Source organism: Ochlerotatus camptorhynchus, unplaced genomic scaffold, assembly GCF_037179485.1.
Source record: "Ochlerotatus camptorhynchus isolate MF236.1 unplaced genomic scaffold, CSIRO-AGI_Acam_v1.1 ptg000547l, whole genome shotgun sequence".
Lineage (NCBI taxonomy): Eukaryota > Metazoa > Arthropoda > Insecta > Diptera > Culicidae > Ochlerotatus > Ochlerotatus camptorhynchus.
In genome coordinates this window covers 34,716-52,563 of record NW_027041030.1, presented here as the reverse complement: position 1 = coordinate 52,563, position 17,848 = coordinate 34,716, and positions in this window count along the sequence as shown.

The following is a 17,848-nucleotide window of genomic DNA, read 5'->3' as shown; positions in this document are numbered from 1 at the left end:
AGCCCGTTCTCAAATTTAAGGTTGACAAAAACGGGAATTTTTTCCCATCATTTTTTCGATCAAAATTATTACAGAATACTGACGGAGGCATACCGTTCCGATTCAAATTTCGGACGATTCAAATTTCGGAAACTTTCATTTTTAATTAAAGGGTGTCCACGATGAAATTGCCACACTATGAAATTGCTCTAACTTTTTAACCGTTGGGTAGAATTTAATGAAAATTTGGGTGGATTTAGTTCATAGTGCATTATTTACATCCTGCAAGTTTTAAAGTACTGTGATCAAAACTCGCGGAAATGGAGTCGAAAGAACAGCTCGTGCGTGATAAAATCTTGCGCATTCATCACGAGAACAAGGATCTCTCGCATCGTTCCATCGCTAAAACGTTGGGAATCGCGAATTCCACGGTGTCGCGAGTGATTAAGCGGTTCGAGGAACGGTTGACCACCGATCGGAAGCCCAGAAGTGAAGGAAAAAGTATTCCGTACAACACCAAAAATCACAACCGCGTAGTTGGGGCCTTCAACCGAAATCCGACCGCCTCCGTTAGGGATGTGGCTAAGAAGCTGCACCTAAGCCGAAGTTTTGTCCAGAAGGCCAAAACTAAGGCTGGGCTTCAAACGTTCTAGGTACAAAAGGCCCCTAATCGCGACGAGAAGCAGAACAAGTCCGCCAAAACCCGTGCCAGGAAGTTGTACCTCAACATGCTGACGAAAGTTGAATGCTGCATCATGGACGACGAAACATATGTGAAGGCCGACTTCAAACAGATCCCCGGCAACCTGTTTTTCACGGCCAAGGATAAGTTCAGCGTTCCGGAGCATGTCCGCACTCAGAAGATGTCCAAATTTGCGAAGAAATTCCTGGTTTGGCAAGCCATATGCACGTGCGGGAAGCGGAGTGCACCTTTCGTGACCCAGGACACGATGAACGGACAGGTGTACATAAAAGAGTGCCTCCAGAAGCGGCTGCTTCCTCTCCTGAAGGCCCACAACGTTCCAACAATCTTCTGGCTGGATTTGGCCTCATGCCACTACTCCAAGGACGTGCTGAAGTCGTATGCGGACAATAAGGTCAATTTCGTGCCGAAAATGTTCAACCCTCCCAACACTCCGGAGCTCCGCCCCATCGAGAAGTACTGGGCGATTATGAAGCAGCACCTTCTTAAACGACCTAAGGTAGTGAAGACAGTAGAGGAACTGAAGAAAGTATGGGTTTACATGCAAAAAACGGTTGATTCACAGGTTGTGCAGAATCTTATGGCCGGGGTTAAGGCCAAGGTGCGGGCATTTGCGTATGGACTGTAAATAAAATACTAGTAAAATGGTAAAATGAAGTTTAATAGTTATTTCTCAATCCCTGAAAATTTGATGGCAATCGGATAAAAACTCGAATTTTGCGAATCAATTTTGTGTGTGGCAATTTCATCGTGGACACCCTTTAAATATTACATCCAGTTAGAAACAAAGTAATAATGTTAGATGATCGTGGAGGGCACTAGTCAAAAAAATTTAAAATTTACAAGACATGTGGATCATATTCGACCGAGATAATCAACTTTTAAAAGTGTCCGAAATTCGAGTTTAAGTGTCCGAAATTTGAATCGGCACGGTACCGTATGCGTGATAACGTTTGCACCATTAAGAAATGTCAAAATTAAAAAATTTCAAAAATTTCGTTTTCGAGTTTTTTTTTATTTATTCAAAGGAGGATGTTTCTCAGAGTCTATGTTAATCATCGATCGAGTTTCCACTTGCTGCAATTACGGCCTCCACACGCTTCCGGAATGCACGGCAGGTTCTAATAACGTAGTCTAGATCCATTTCTCTTCAGGTACGGGTCAATGTTTGTCTGAGGCTTGCTGTACTCGGGTGGCGTTTAGAACAGGCCTTGGCCTCCATGACGCGTCATATAGAGTAATCTAGCGGATTAAGATCGGGGCTGGGTGGCGGCCACATATCCTTCGCCCAGAACGGAAGATGTACCTGCAACCACTTCTGAGTGCGGTTTGAGGTGTGGCACGGAGCCCCATCTTGTTGAAATACAACATTTGGCTTCGGAGCGTACTGTTCTTTGATCCACGGAAGAACATACTTACTTAAAATCCCGATGAAGACCACCGTGTTGACCTTGTCGCTTTCTGGAATGAACACCGGGTCCATTTTTTGCCATCGAAAGCCACCAATCCAAACACCATAACGTTAGCAGGATGCTTGGTCAGATACACGTTCTTGTGATCGTCGGCCACGTCTTTTACCGGAAGAGAACTAATATACCGGTCGGTTCTGGAATTTGATACGGGATCGACGGTAAACATGCTCTCGTCGGTGAACAGGATTACCGGATTTTTTCGCTTAAGGAAGTTCAAGATTTTCTTGCATCGTTCAACTCGTAGCTCCCGGATGCGGTTGGTAATCATGTTTTTTTCCGTGCCCTCGACTTCACCCAGCAATCTTCCTTTACGATCTTCCGTGCCGTAAAGTCACTGATCCCGTGTTCCTTGCCATTTTCCTTAATGGACGCACTGGATTCACCCGAATCTTCCTTTTGATAGCAACGAAAACCCTCGGAAGCCGAGCTGACCTCGGACGACCACCTTCGCGGATAGTTGTCCTTTCTTTTCTCGGTCTAAAACCCTTTTGACGGTCCACCGAGACACTCCCACGGCGATTGAAATGTCTTTTTGCGACATTTGCGCGTGGGACAAATCACGAATATGCTGCCACTTCGTCATGGTGCAACTTTCAAACTAAGTAAATCATTTTCTTATACACAGCCTACTATGGTATGAGCTATAAGTTACGTGCATGCAAAGAAAACCAAGGAATTTTATGCACAGGTGAAACGGGAACCTTATTTGTACGATGGTGCAAACATTTTCACGCATACGGTAATACGCGGCATGAGGTAATATGACCAACAGCCCATATTTACGTGATTTCAAACAAATTTAATGGATTTTCACCCAGAATCACTAGAAGAGCTGCTGAGCTATCATTTGGGAAACTGTTTTCATTTAGTCTTTGTATAGTATGAGAAAAAATGCTATTGGTCATATTACCCCGTGACGCGTTTTACCCCAGCTTAATCTACATATGAATATTTTTTATAAAAAATCTTCTATATCATCAAATAATTAGAATTATTGCGTAAATTTTCATTATAAAGATACATGTATCAAATTTCAAAGCACAGAAAATGTGTTTGTGTATTTCTTGAATATTTTTACAGGGGATACTCAAAATCATGCTTGGGATTTGTCGCGTTTTTCATTGACGATACATTTAAAACAGGTCAAACAACAATTTCTTTTTCGCACTACAAATTCAAGAATCCATCCAGTCACTCCATGCTGTTCCCTGTGACAAAGTACGACAGGTCACACTCTCTGCTCTGATCTCAACACAGCTTTATACCCCAAAGCAAACTTCTTCGTTCATGTCCGAATGTATGGGTTCTGTTTCTTTTCTTTCGTCTACCAACCAAATTTAAAGTGTATTTTTTTATTATTATTATTATTATTATTATTATTACAGTAACTTTAACACCCTTGGGACATTTATGACTTGTCCGAGGGTGAGATTTGAACTCGTGACATTGGCGTGAGAGGTATGGAAGTTACCCACTACGCCCGGGGTCACCCCAAATGTCATAGAGGAGCATCACGAAAACAATTAATCCATTCTAATACGGACGTCAGATTTCACAAAAAGTCCGAAATAATGTACAATTCCCATGACATCTAAAACCCGTGAATCGCGGTCCGACGCCATTTTGATATCAAAGATGGCGGCTGCTGGTTTCACCAAAAACTGGGAAATACTGTCGAATACAATTCAATATGGATATTTTCAGAATTACGATGACGTTCAAAGACCAGAAATTGATGTCCAATTTTTAAATCCAAGATGGTGGCTTTTGGCTAAACGAGATCTCGTCTATATGAATTTAATGTATGCGTTTTTAAAACGGATAGATCTGAGTATTTACTAGTAAGTGTCATCTTGTGTTCTCCCTAGTTGTTAGCTGCCCATTAGTGTACCGCCATGTTTGTCTTTTTCATCAGTATGTCACTTAGTTCGAGATCAAGAGCACATTGTTCTCCAAACCTAGTGTTCTCAATCCGCTTCCGGTTTCAAAAAAAGTGAGAAAATCTCTAACTCTCTTCAATATGGATATTTTCGGAATTGTGCTCACATCTAAAGAACAGAAATTTATGTACAATACCATTTTTAAATCCAAGGTGGTGGCTTCCAATTTAAAAAAAAAGTGGGAACAACTGTAAAATACTCTTAAATATGGGTATTTTCGGAATCGAAATGACGCTCAGAGACCGGATATCGATGGCCGACGCCACTTTAAATTCCAAATGCCGACTTCCAATTTCAGAAAAAAAATGCTAAATACTGTCATATACCCTTCAATATAGGTATTTTCGTAATCTGGGTGACGTCTGGAGACCGGATATCATTGTCCGATGTCCAGCGCCACATTTAAATCCAAGCCGCCGGTTTTAGAATAAGTGGGAAATACTTTAAAATACTTAGATATTTTCGGAATCGGGATGATATCTAGAGACCGAAAATCGATGTCCAGTGTCATCTTGAAATCCAAGATGGCGGCTTTCGGTTTCATCAAAAGTGCGTAGTACTGTAAAATTCCCTTCGTGCTATCCTTGGGGATCTGCTATTAATGGACATCGTATTCAGGAATGTAAGGCTCATCGCATCAGTCATAATTGTGAAGCGTGTCCCTTCGATGAACGGCCGGAAATGATCAATGGCCATGAGAACGCCTAGGCATTCACGTTCTGTCGCTGCATACTTTCTTTGAGTAGATGACAGTTTTTTTGAAAAATAGGCAATGCATCGCCTATTTCCCTCCAGGTTTTGCGTCAATACTGTACCTACTGCAATATCCGAACTATCAGTCTCAACTGTAAATGGTTCATTGAAGTTGGGGTTTGCTAAAATTGGTGGTGACGTAAGAGCTGATTTCAATGCTAAAAGTGAAGCGTCAGCTTTTTCCGTCCACTGAAATTTTCCTTTCGATTTCTTTAGTAAATCGGATATAGGCGTCGCGATTGCGCTGTAATTTTCTATAAATCGCTGGTAGAAGCCAGCTAAACCAAGCAGTCTCCTGATATCCTTAGTACACTTTGGAACCGGATAATCCAAAATTGGCTGAATTTTAGCCGCGTCTACTGAAATTCCTTGTTTACTAAGCACAAAGCCTAAATATTTTACCGATTTTTGACAGAACTTTGATTTTTCGATGCTAATCGTTAGATTTGCATTGCGTAGTCTATTTGCTACAATTTCAAGGAGCTTAAAATGTTCTTCTAAAGTGTCACTCGTTATGATGATATCATCGAGGTAAACCCACACTTTAGGGCTCAAATCAAAACCTATTACTTTTGTCATTAAACGTGAAAGCGTTGCTCCACTGTTTAACAATCCGAAAGGCATAGTTTTGTACCTATACAAACCTTTCGCTGTTCGGAATGCAGTAAGGTTCCTTGAATCAGGATGCAATAATACTTGATGGTAGGCATCCTTCAAGTCAATGGTTGTGAAATATTTTGACTCTTGGATTCTGTACAAAATTTGGGTCATATTGGGAAATGGGTATTCATCCCGCCTTGTAAGTGAATTCAAGCGTCTCGCATCTAAACATAACCGCCATTTATTTACACCTTTTTTCACGGGTAAAAGTGGATTTACGAAGTCAGTTTTTGGTTTTTGGTCTATCACCGGCACTCCTTTTGGGCCGTCAAAATTTGGATTGATTTGCAACACACAACAAATGTTGTCTACTTCATACTCTGTAACATGGAAGACGTTGTTGTCCGCGGGAACATTCTCAAATGCATCGAGATGAAATGCAGGTCGACATTCGACCGAGAGCTTAATATCAAATGCTCTCCAAAAATCGGTGCCGAGTATCAGCTTTTTGGAGATTTCTGGGATTACCGCCGTTGGAAGAACTTTAGTTTGATTATTGAACCTAAACGGAATGTACGCGAAACCGAGACAAGTGAGTGGGGAGCCAATAGCAGTTTGAACCTGTATTTGATTTTTTACTATTTTTAGGTTGAGGCACTTCAAAAGGTCAACCGTGCTGATTACCGAAATGCTAGCGCCCGAATCAAGGAGACCAGTTACTTTCTCACCGAGAATCTCTACATTCGCGTGGGGACATCGTATGGGGCTGGTATTGATCTGAAGAACTTGATCAAAATAATTGAAGCTCTTGTGGGACGACTGCAGATGGTGCTGGGCCGTCCCAGGATTTAGTTTTTTGGGGATTGTGATCGAGAAAAATGCTTATTGGGGCAATTTTTAACCGTGAATGAAGGCTCACCACAAACATAGCAGAAAACAGATCGAGATTTAGGACAGTTCGTGTACCAATGGCCCTCCTCCCGGCAGTTCCAGCAAATATTCCGGTCCTTATCGTTCTGTGAAGTTTTTGGTAAGTCTTTAGATTCTTCCGTAGTTTTAGTTCTTGATGTCCTGAATTTTCTGGTTTTGAAGAGTGCATTAAATTCTTCGTCTAAACCGTTATCGAGGTCCTCACCCTCCGAATTTTCAATTAAGTTGATGGGATGAACCCTTTGATTTACAGGAGTAAACAAACTTGGCTCCAGACTGTCAAAGCTGTAGCAAAACTCTGTAAGTTGTGCAAGAGAGTAAACGGGTGTTAACGCTAAACGCCTCTTATATGACATTTTCATATTTTCGTAAATCAGCTTTAGTTTTTGCCGTTCATCAATCTGATAGGAAAGACTTTGGAATAATCTTTCCATGTCCGCAAGGTATTGATTAAACCGTTCATTACCTTTTTGTTTGCGTTCCCTGATTGCATCCTCAATTGTTTTATCCTTATTTGGATTTTCAAAATTAAGGTTGAGGTAATGTACCAAGTGATCCCAGGTTTGAAATTTTTCATAATATGTAAAATACCATTTTCTTGCCTCTCCCGTAAAAAACAAGTACGACTGCTGCAACAACTGTTCCTTCGTAACGCGATTAGCCTTGGCCAAAATTGTTATTTGTCTGACGAAATCTGAGACAGTTAAAGATCTAGAATCGCCACTAAATTGAACTTGCCATTTTTCAATCTTAGTTCTCAAACCCATATTCATATATTGCTCATGAATTTGGTTGTTTGGTGGAAATTGTGGATTTTGGTTATTTGGTGGAAATTGTGGAATTTGGTTATTTGGTGGAAATTGTGGATTTTGGTTATTTGGTGGAAATTGTGGAATGTTCGAATTGCTTGAACCACTATTATTTCCAACAGGAAATTGTCTGTTTGATGATTCATTCGCTAGAGGTATATTATTTACTGGTTGAGAAGTTATGGGGTCCTCCGGACGTGGTACATTGTTAGTAGTAGATCGCCGTGACGGAAGCGTTGGAGTTGGCATTTGATCCATTTCGTTGAAATATTCTACGACGGATTCTCTAATAAGCACCCTAACTAGATATCTTATTTCATCTGTAAAATTATCTTGACCTGAGGGAGATTGACCGTTTCGTTGCTGATTTGCTTCCGTTACGTTTCGCGTCGAATCTCGGAATCGTATTTCATCTAATGCTCGCGTAAAGGAATTCATGTTCAACGGATTACTATTTGGATCTTGGTGTGTACTGTCTCTGAAAATATTTGACCTCGGTGCTCTACTATCACTATTACTAACCGGTATCGTATTTCCAACTGGCGTATTCGAAACATTTGTGTTTTTTCTTGTATTAGAAACCGGAAATTCAAATCGGGAGGTTCGTGGAATATGTACGGACGCTTGGTTTCTGTTCGGTGAATCAGCCCTACGCGGTATTCTTGTGGATAGGTTCTCCGTAGCTGAGCCCATAGGTGGCCAAGTTGTGGAATTAGATAACGGGGCGTTTACAGAATGTTCCTCGCGTGGTACCCGAGGGCGTGCACAGTATTGAAATTGCTGTTGAAAAGTTGGTTCAACTATCGCGTTTGGTTCCCGACGGTTGTTTGGTTCAATAATCGTCTCTCGGTTTACAGAGAATTGGATTGGCTCTGTGGATTCATTTCCCTGATACTCGGAAGTTTTTCTCGCGGCGGCCACATTATCCAATTCCAGGAGATTTGCAGACAAACGGTATGGAGCACGTGCTGTATTAAATAAATTTTCTTGTATTAGGAACCCTACTGGGGAGAAATTTGCGAAACTCGTATTAAAATTGACTCTCGACGGATCAATGACAAAAAAGTTTCCATCCCGTATTACGATGTTCGATGGCAGTTGATTTTCGGTCGTACGCGGTGTAGTGCTTATGGTTGTATGATCTTGATTTTCTGAATAGTTGGCACTATTGGTGATTGGTGATCTAAACGCGAAATACTGACTAAGTAGCATTTCAACGTCAGTTAGCATTTTCAATTTAATTTGCGACGATCCTTCATCCGGCGAATTGGCCCGAAAAATGCGATTTCTCACATGGATCAATCTTGATCGCGCTTTACTTGAAGCACGAATTGAAACTGAATTCGTGAGCTCTGAAATCTTAGGCGAAATTAATGGAATTTCCTCCTCAATCTTCAGGTGTGTTTTATACGTTGGATTATTTACCCTATCGTGTTTTAACCAATGGCGCAAATCCCTTCTAAGTTGACCAAACGGAGTATTTTCCGTTATTACTTGTCCTCTTAGTTCCAACTCGTAAGCAAGTTCATCATCTTCTTAATCATCTGCTTTATAGTCATACATTGTGTATGCTTGTTGTTGGGCCTAGTTCGACTTAGCCACCGCCAAGGAAGCCACACGGGGCACGCGCAGACCTTGAAGCGTGGGGTGCCTGGTATGCTTTCGTTTCCCACGCTGGTCTGTGGTCTGGGAGCGTAGCGTTCCGGTTACCACACAGTCAATGGTGCGACTATCGCAACTGCTCGATTTCGTCGACACACAAAAGGTCGATGGTGGACAAGTCCACACGTGGGCCTAGTTCGACTCGGACGCTGCCGAGGAACTACTCGGAGCCGCACGTGGCACGCGCAGATCTGGGAGCGCAGGGTGCTCGGTATGACCGCGAAGATGGTGACTTCTAGAACCCAATAAAAAAAACCTTCGCCTGAAGGTTCTTCAGGCGATAACGAAAACTTTTAGAGAAACCTGTCGGTCTAACTATATACTATTGTTACCTTTTTGCCTATAGCCTTTTAGGCTTCACTTAATCGCACTATACTACACTTGTGGCAAATTTCTCAAGCACACACGGTATTTTCTTCTGACTTAAGAAAATCTGCTTAACGATCCGATCGCTCGCACAGGTCTCACAGGAATGAAATGTAGCTCACATCAGGGTAATTATCTTCCACTTGGAGGGTACGAGAATTGAATAAAATTCTTACGTGTTCTGCTCTGATTGGGTAAAAAAACATCATACGATGTTGCGCTTCACAAATTTAAATTGTGAAACAATAATATTTAGCGAAGACTACAACCATCAAAAAAATAGTGCGATCCGAGGCTAATCTACGGGAGTTCTCAATTTCGGTTGTACCTGTTTATATGTGTTCAGTTTCAACACCGACCGCTCTGCTCGTAGCGGCGCTACCATCACTTATCGGTTACAAAATATGGGTATTTTCGGAATAGAGAAGACGTCTAGAGACTGAAGTTTTGACGAATGACTACGTCTATGCTTTCTATATGGGGGCACACTTTGTGAAAACCAAAAATGGAACATGTAACAAAATTATGAAAGATTTTGAACGTTAATAACTCAGCTGTCCCTGGACCAATTTCAATAATTTTATCATAAATCGAATAGAAATATATTTACGCATCTGTGAAATTTAAGACATTATCATTTATTTTTTTCAAAATGTCACTACTGAGAACTACACGAATGTGCTATGATAATTAAAATTATCACCGATTGCCTGCGAAAAATGATTTCCCAAACACAGGCTTCAAAGTTGAATTCAATCACCGCGTGGTGAGAGGTTGTGTTCTTCAGTACACAATGAAAGGCTCTCAGCAAGCAGCTAGCTATCAAGGCAGGCCTCAACCGGTGATCGGGTTCAGTTCCAATCACCATGTGTGGTGGTGTCTGGTTCTCGGCATCAGCAGCAGCAACAGTGCTTTCGGCGTGTGGCGTTGAACATTGTTCTCCAGTACACAACTAAAGGCTGTCTGAAGGCAGCGAACTGCATGTTGCGTGAGCGTACCAATGGTTCGCGTGTAAAGGGCCTTAGAAAGTTTGTTTACAAATGCTTTTGTACCGTTATCAAATGTTATGCCTTATGTCCTCCCGATCCGAAAATATCCATATCGTAGGTATTGACAGTTTATCAGAAACCAGTGGCCGCTATCTTGGATTACAAAATGGCGTTGTACAACTATTTTCGGCGTCTACATGTCGTTCCCGTTCTGAAAATACCCATATTGTAGGGTATTTGACATTTTTTTTCAGAATCTAAGAGCCGCCATCTTGGATTACAAAATGATGTCGGACATCGATTTTCGGCATCTACTCGTCGTACATTAATTACTTTATGTACGAAGAAAGTAATTGAATTACGTTTATAATTTATTCAGTACATATAATTAAAGGTGAAGTGCTTAAAGTACGGTTTTCAACAGCGGAATAAAAAAATTACTTTGAGTAAGCTGAACATTGCATTAGATCCTAAGTAAGATTGATCGATTATCTTCATCGACATTCTCTTTCGTTTATAACTTGAGCACATAACCGTTTCTTGATCTGGTTGACGTATTAGATGTTACATAAAAGCTTCTTTTATCGATCTGTGAGCTGAAAATAAGTGGAAATGTCTTTACATGGCCGTGGGGATGCAAAAATAAAGTCGACGGAGAGAATCTGTCAATGTTACTTAAGACCTAATGCAATGTTCAGCTTGCTTTATGCTCGAACCGAGCTTCGAACGATAAATACGATACATGAGTTTTATATTACAATTCACAAAATTGTTCCACCGTTTAAAGATGCCCCTTCTCTGAGTGCAGACAAGCTTACGTTTACGTTTACGTTTTTGTCGAGGTTTTTCTTCATTTCGGTCTGATATCGTCGCGCTTAGGTTCACCTTGTTGGTGGTCAAAATCGTAAAAATAAGTGGTGATCGGTCCCGAAAAGTAAATTCTTTCGGAGATTACTTCTTAAGCTTGGTGATTATGGTAAGCAATATGAATTGTAAATTATAAAGACATAAAGACGACGAACTGCACCAAAAAGAGTTGTTTATAACGCTGAAAGAACACGGTGAGGCAGTTCCGGGTGGCATTAAGCACTTGCTTCCTCCATTCTTAAATAAACTCTTTCAATTAGTTTTAAACGTTAAAACGTAAGTTAAGCCTCTCATGACCGCAAAATCATACCCAAGCCTTCTTTTGTTTCTAACTATTTTTTTTTAAACTATGGTACACGATATTCTAATTATGTTTAGTGAGAGAAAATTTGTTGGTACAGTCTTTAACCGCACAGAAATACGACATTTCAACCTTTTAAATTTAAACTTTGGCGTGATCTGCCGTCGTAAATGCAAAAACCATCAAACTCCCCAATGTTCACCAACAAAGTCATGGACTGTCACTCCTCTTCCCCGCTCTATCCTCACCCACAATCTGTCGAAGCTGTATCACCTGTATACCTGTACATGTATACACCTTAGTGATGCCTAAATTCATTTTTTTTTTGCAATTCACCGCTAGAGACATGTACGGCCTTTAAAAATAATATGGAATTTGTATGATTTTAACCGATAAATCGAACAAATGTAAATTTCGAGTTGTGCCTGTGTAGGTGTAGATGGAATGTAATAGGGGAAATGGCTCTAATGTTGGCCTATGGATCTAAGATTGGGCCCATCGCTAAAAATCAGCTATTTATCAATTTTATCTAGCTTAACGCGTTATTAGAACGTTACTAATGGGTATTTTTGGTTGCTATTGAAAATTTAGTCGATTGATGAATTTATGTATGGGCCCAAATTAGGAACACTTGGGCCGACATTAGCTGCATTTCCCCTATATGGTTAACATTCATGCAGCGACTTTTATCTCGCAATAGCTATATAATCAACTGCTTCTACACAGCAAAAAAATAATTTTGATATCACGTCAAAGTGGATGCACTACAATCATGTCAAAAATATGGTGTAATATTACTTGCTAAAAAGGACAAAATTATCATTAATACAATGCATGAACTGACATTACGCTGCTTTTACTGCATTTGTTTATTTATGTGGTCATAAAAATTACATGAAATTTTCGACATGATTGTAGTGCATCCACTTTGATGTGATATCAAAATTATTTTTTTGCTTTGTATACCGTTCGAAAAATTCATGTAAATTTCTGCGACATAAAGTTAACGCTAGATTTGGCATAAATTTACAAGATATTTCGTGTAAATTTAAGCGCAATATCGCATAAATTAGCAATATTGTATGCAAGCTTGTAAACGATTTCGCTGTTTATGTCAAGTATAGCTCAAAATTAAACGAAAGGAGATTTTAGGCGATAGTTAAAATTTAGAATTTGTTTCTGTATATTGAGTTTTATTAAATGACCAAGAATTTTAGAAGAGACGTGAGTGTAGTTAGTATCCAATCTACGAAGTATATCATAACAACGCTAACGCTAACGCTAACGCTTGAGTTTTATTAAATGACCAAGCCAACTAGCTAAAAATCTCAATAATAAAGTTTATAAAAAAGCATACTCATAAAGCGGAAACCAAACAATCTAACACCACACCAGTATACAGGGTAAATTTACACTTTTATTTCCCACACAATACCCGTAATATCCATCGGACATCTAAACAACGATTATCACCATTTTCCATCACCGCCCCACGCCGCAGGAAACCCAACTCTCGCTCGTTTGAGTATGTATGTATGTGTGTGTGTATTTACGGGACGGTTCCGGTCCGGCTAGAAATAGCGGGTCCCAGCTTGCAATCCCACCCGTAGGTCATTTCTTTGTAATAATTTGTTTTTATTGATACAGGAGACAGTGCTATTTTTCTCGGTCCCATTCCGACCCTTTCTCAACTTTCGTCCCTGATGCAGCTCGAGGGGAAGTCATATTTCGTCGTGTATCGGATTTTTATTCGGTCGTAGTGTTGGCTTATTGCCCATCAGGATTGCGTTTGTCCATCGAGGATAGCTCGAAGTTCCCTTCCCATACCCGATCCGGTCAGCTTGACTCATCGATTGTCGGGGTGTTCTGTTTTGATTGTGCTCTGGGGAGACGACCCCGACTACAAGAGCCGAGCCGGTCTGTCTGGTTGGCTAGCTGACTGACTGGCTGGCAAGCAAAAACCATCCATCGACCATATGCGTGTGCCTTTGCTATAGATGTTTGTTGTGTGTTGGTACACAGTTACAATGTTTCCGCTGGGTTCGAATGGGAATCGTACGGCACGATTGTATCTGATGATGTTGTGTATTGCCATATGACTCCGGTGTTGGGGCAACGGGCTCATGTGGAATAAAAAGGTACAAGTTCATCTTGTCGTCGTCGGTCGTCACCGTTCTCGTCGCTGCACCAGATTCTATCGGGAAGAAATTACAAATGAATGTTGATTCCGTCGGAAAGTTTCGCGCTTTGAGCGGAAAGCTTACACACTATACAGTTGTTAGGTCTTGTTTATGAAGTCTACGGGGGCCAGTGAAATTGACGGAGTAAATATGGACCCAGAATGCATTGCCCTCGCCGGATGCTTGAAGAGCAAACATTTTAAAGCAGAGAAGTTCAAAACACACACACATATACAATTTACGAAATTCATATCACTTGAAAAGAGCAGAAACTTTTTTCGTTTCGTTTTTATTTTTCTTCAAGTTGGAATTGTTTTGCGGTTTTGTGCGATGAAGGTTTTCTGTGATTATTTTTAATAAACCACATGCTGACCTGACGTACTTTAATGCGGTTGGAAATTGTATGGTCTCAGCGAACGAGCTGAAATAAATTACTTTGATTCGGAGTTTCAGTAAATTATAATGCCTTATCGTACTTTCCAACTCAACGAGATGCGAGAGACCGATGAGCTGAGCAATACATTTCCCGTCTTACCACATGTATCATTATTACGTGAAGAGGGTTGAAAATACAACCACCAACTTTCAGCTAGTTTTTGACGCCTCTTGTCTGACGGACAGCGAATTTATCAAGCGCTGATGGTCTTGTGATGCAGAATAAAAAATATCCTTCCACTTCCAGTTGCATCGGTACGGAATCGTCAAAGGTTTCTGACTAATAACTGCATCGTATTCTCTTCTTCTCTTTTCTCAGAACCGTTCAAAGCTTTCGAACTAACTAAGGCTTGTACTCGAAAAAAAATGCATCATTTTTATCCGTGTGTAACTTTTTTATCCGTGAGTAAAAATTGATGAAAATCTGGGTAGAACTAGTTTGAAGTAAATTGTTTACATGTGCGAAATTTCATAGCAATCGGTTCAGTCGTTATTGAGATGTCATCGAAACAAGAAGAAAATCGCCGGAGAATTTTGCGCGCCGTCATGGAAAATCCGACTGCGACCATGAGATCGATCGGAAGATAACTGGGAGTCACCCATTCAACTGTGTCTCGGGTGCTAAAATCGTTTAAAGAGTCCCAGACGACCGAGCGGCGGGCTGGAAGTGGAAGAAAATCGAAGACAGCTGACCCTGTGTAGGCCCGGATGGTGTTGGATTATTTCAAGCGTAATCCGAACCTTTCGATTCGCAACGCGGCTTTGAACTTTGACGTAGGATTACGTCTTTCGGCAGCATATTGGAAGTGCAATTAAAAAAAAAACCGAAATTGACCGCGTTACGAAAAGTGGTCAGGTTTTGACCACTTATAAGATTGTCAATAGCGGATGGATTTTAATTCGAAACAAAACAATCGATTGGAGATTTTTCCACGAATCTGCTAATATGAACATATTATCAAGAGCATCATATTTCTCCACTACACAACTAAAGGCTCTCCGCAAGCAGCTAGCTATCAAAGCTGCCCTCAAGAGCCCTCGATTCACCTAAGAAGGAAGAAGAAGCCGCAACGCTACTGATCGGATTCAGTTGCTCGTCGTGAAGTACTGTGAGCCATCTACGCCAAGCACGTTACTCTCGTTCCAAACAACATACAACTCACCTGCCTATCCGTGTTGAATATCCTAACAACTCAGCATTACTCAACCCTCACGACAAAACGGTTCTTTTCAGTACCACCATAAATTATTGTTGTTAAAGAGTTAATTTTCATTGAACGTTCGCGTGCCTTGCTGCCAGCCACATCACCTCCAAAGCTCTTTGATAATGTACCCAGCAATCAAACTGTTGTGGTCAAATGCGTAACAGTATTGAAGTGGTTCATAAAAAATCTTGCACTGACCGAATCCCACATGACCTTGTCAATCAACCAGAAACACTTCGAATTAAGGTAGGGTTTTCTCTCGAATTGATATGATTGATCGCAAATATCTTGCGAATGGAAAACTTTTACAAGAAATTCCTCCAATCAATTTTCAGGAAATTGCTTAATTTTGTCATCAGAAAACGAGGTGTTTCCGTGATGGGAAAAAGTGATTTCCCTAACACAGTCGCCAAAAATTGATACCGAGCACTGAGCATGCTAGACGGTACCTATCTATTATGCCTTTTGATGCAATTTTTAAGCGCCTCCTATTAAGAGAATTAGGCCGAATTCTTTTAATAGGAGGAGCTTGAAATTTGCATCAAAGTGCCATAAACGTAGGTACCGTCCGGTATGCTCACATTATGTTATTGATGTATTTTCCCTTGTACAGATTTCATTTCCGCATACCCAATTAATGAGTAGTTCCATTTCTTTAAATTTCTACGCTAGTAGTGCGAAGTAAGTGATATTTGAGCAATTGTTTGCGAATTTATCGATATAGCTATGTCGCAGCACTTGGCTACACAATAGAAGCCCACAAAGGAACTGCAGGCGGACAAACCTCCGAATAAGCAGCCGAAAACTAATGCTGATAGAAATCGGTGTTACCGAGACAGTATCAGAACGGCTAGAAACAATATTACTCTATCTAAATAAATTGGTTAACAAAATATGAGTAAACCTGTTGTTTGCTTTGTGGAATTGCATTGCAATCATGTTGGCAGGCAGTTTAATGGCTGATTATAAATAAGGATACAGTGATAACTCGGTGTTTGTAAAAACGTCCACTACCTGTGTTCCTACCCTACCCGCTGTGTGTTATATTGTATCCCTATTCACTGTATACCGCTATCAATAAATATAGTAGTTCATCTGACTCCACCATGGCAGGACGTCTTTTATTCATACATCCGTAAACACAACGTAGGAAAAGTTCTGCCCGTGCGCAATCACTCGGTTTTATCACTCTCTCTGCTCATCAGGCTTTTAGTTATCAAAGATAACACATAACCGTAATTCCAAATTTTTCACATATGTCTTAAGCTGATACTCTAAGGAAGCCTTAGCGTGAAACTTTAAAGGTACAAATATCAGCTTCCACAAAACATACAAATTTCAAATTGCTACTCTTTGTTTGATGTGCTACTACAAACAGAGAGTAGCAATTTCAAATTTGTATGTTTTGTGGAAGCTGATATTTGTGCCTTTAAAGTTTCACGCTAAGGCTTCCTTAGGTACACTTTGCTGCAATTTAGACCACTGGACAAGCACATGGTTTTCGAAGAACATAAGAAATGATTTTCAAAAACGGGGTTGATAAAATCGAGTTATTACTGTACACATCAAGTGAACTCTCAAATTACGTCCGAATTTCAACCTTTCGAACTTTTTCACTGATAACGAGTTATGAAACCAATTTAATATTAACTATACTTTTGCTGTGACATCAAAACTACCTTTCGTAATCCTACGTCAAATCTACGGTCGTGTCTTGGATACAACTAGAGTCGGTGTATAATGAGTCACGCCAAGTCTACCTATTGGACTGTCAAACTGGCTACACTGAACGAATTTGACATATTCCTGTTATGTGGAAGTCTAATAAATTTGCGCTATAAGATAATCCATTGAAAATGATATGATTGAAAATGTGTCAGGTAAATTCTATATGAATATCTGATACATTTAAAATGCTGATAATTTGGTAACTTTTATATGATCGTCATATGATAAATGAAAATCGATCAAATTATAATAATTAACTGAAATGGATTTGAAACCCATAAGCATAAGCTATACTTTTCACCACAATATAATATATGTGTCATTAATCAATCGAAGTAAAGTTTATGTGAAAATAACATGAAATTTACTTCTTCTTTTGACACATATATTTAATCGATTTCTAAAAATAAATTCGAAAAATAAACATCAGGCAGTGTGGGAGCTTTCACAGTTGTGCCTTTTTTTATTGTAGCTGATTTGGGATTCGATCAAGATCTGTTGAGGTGTGATGCTTTCGGTGTCTGTGCTCGATTCCACTGGGCCACGGCTGACTTCAAGATTGAGCTCGTTCAAATAGCATAAAGTAAGAACAGCTCTCCCGACATGGAATGTAGTGCAACTTTATGCTCGTTTTGCTAGAGTGAAGACAAATAGCACTGACAAATTTATGTTCCGTTTCGGTGGTGTGATTTGTTCAAATCTTTCTTAATGCACCTGTGTGCAATAAATCAACGACTAAATTATATAATTTGATAGAACTGGCTCATGAAGTTCGAGTACTACTCAGGGCTGGAATCTGAATTAGCCGTGTATTTTTTTTTTTTTTTTATTATTAATTTATTTGATAAGGCTCAACCGAATTAACTTTACAGAGCCGAGGATTCTTGGTCACTATACAATACATCTTAAAACTATAGTCAAAAGGTACA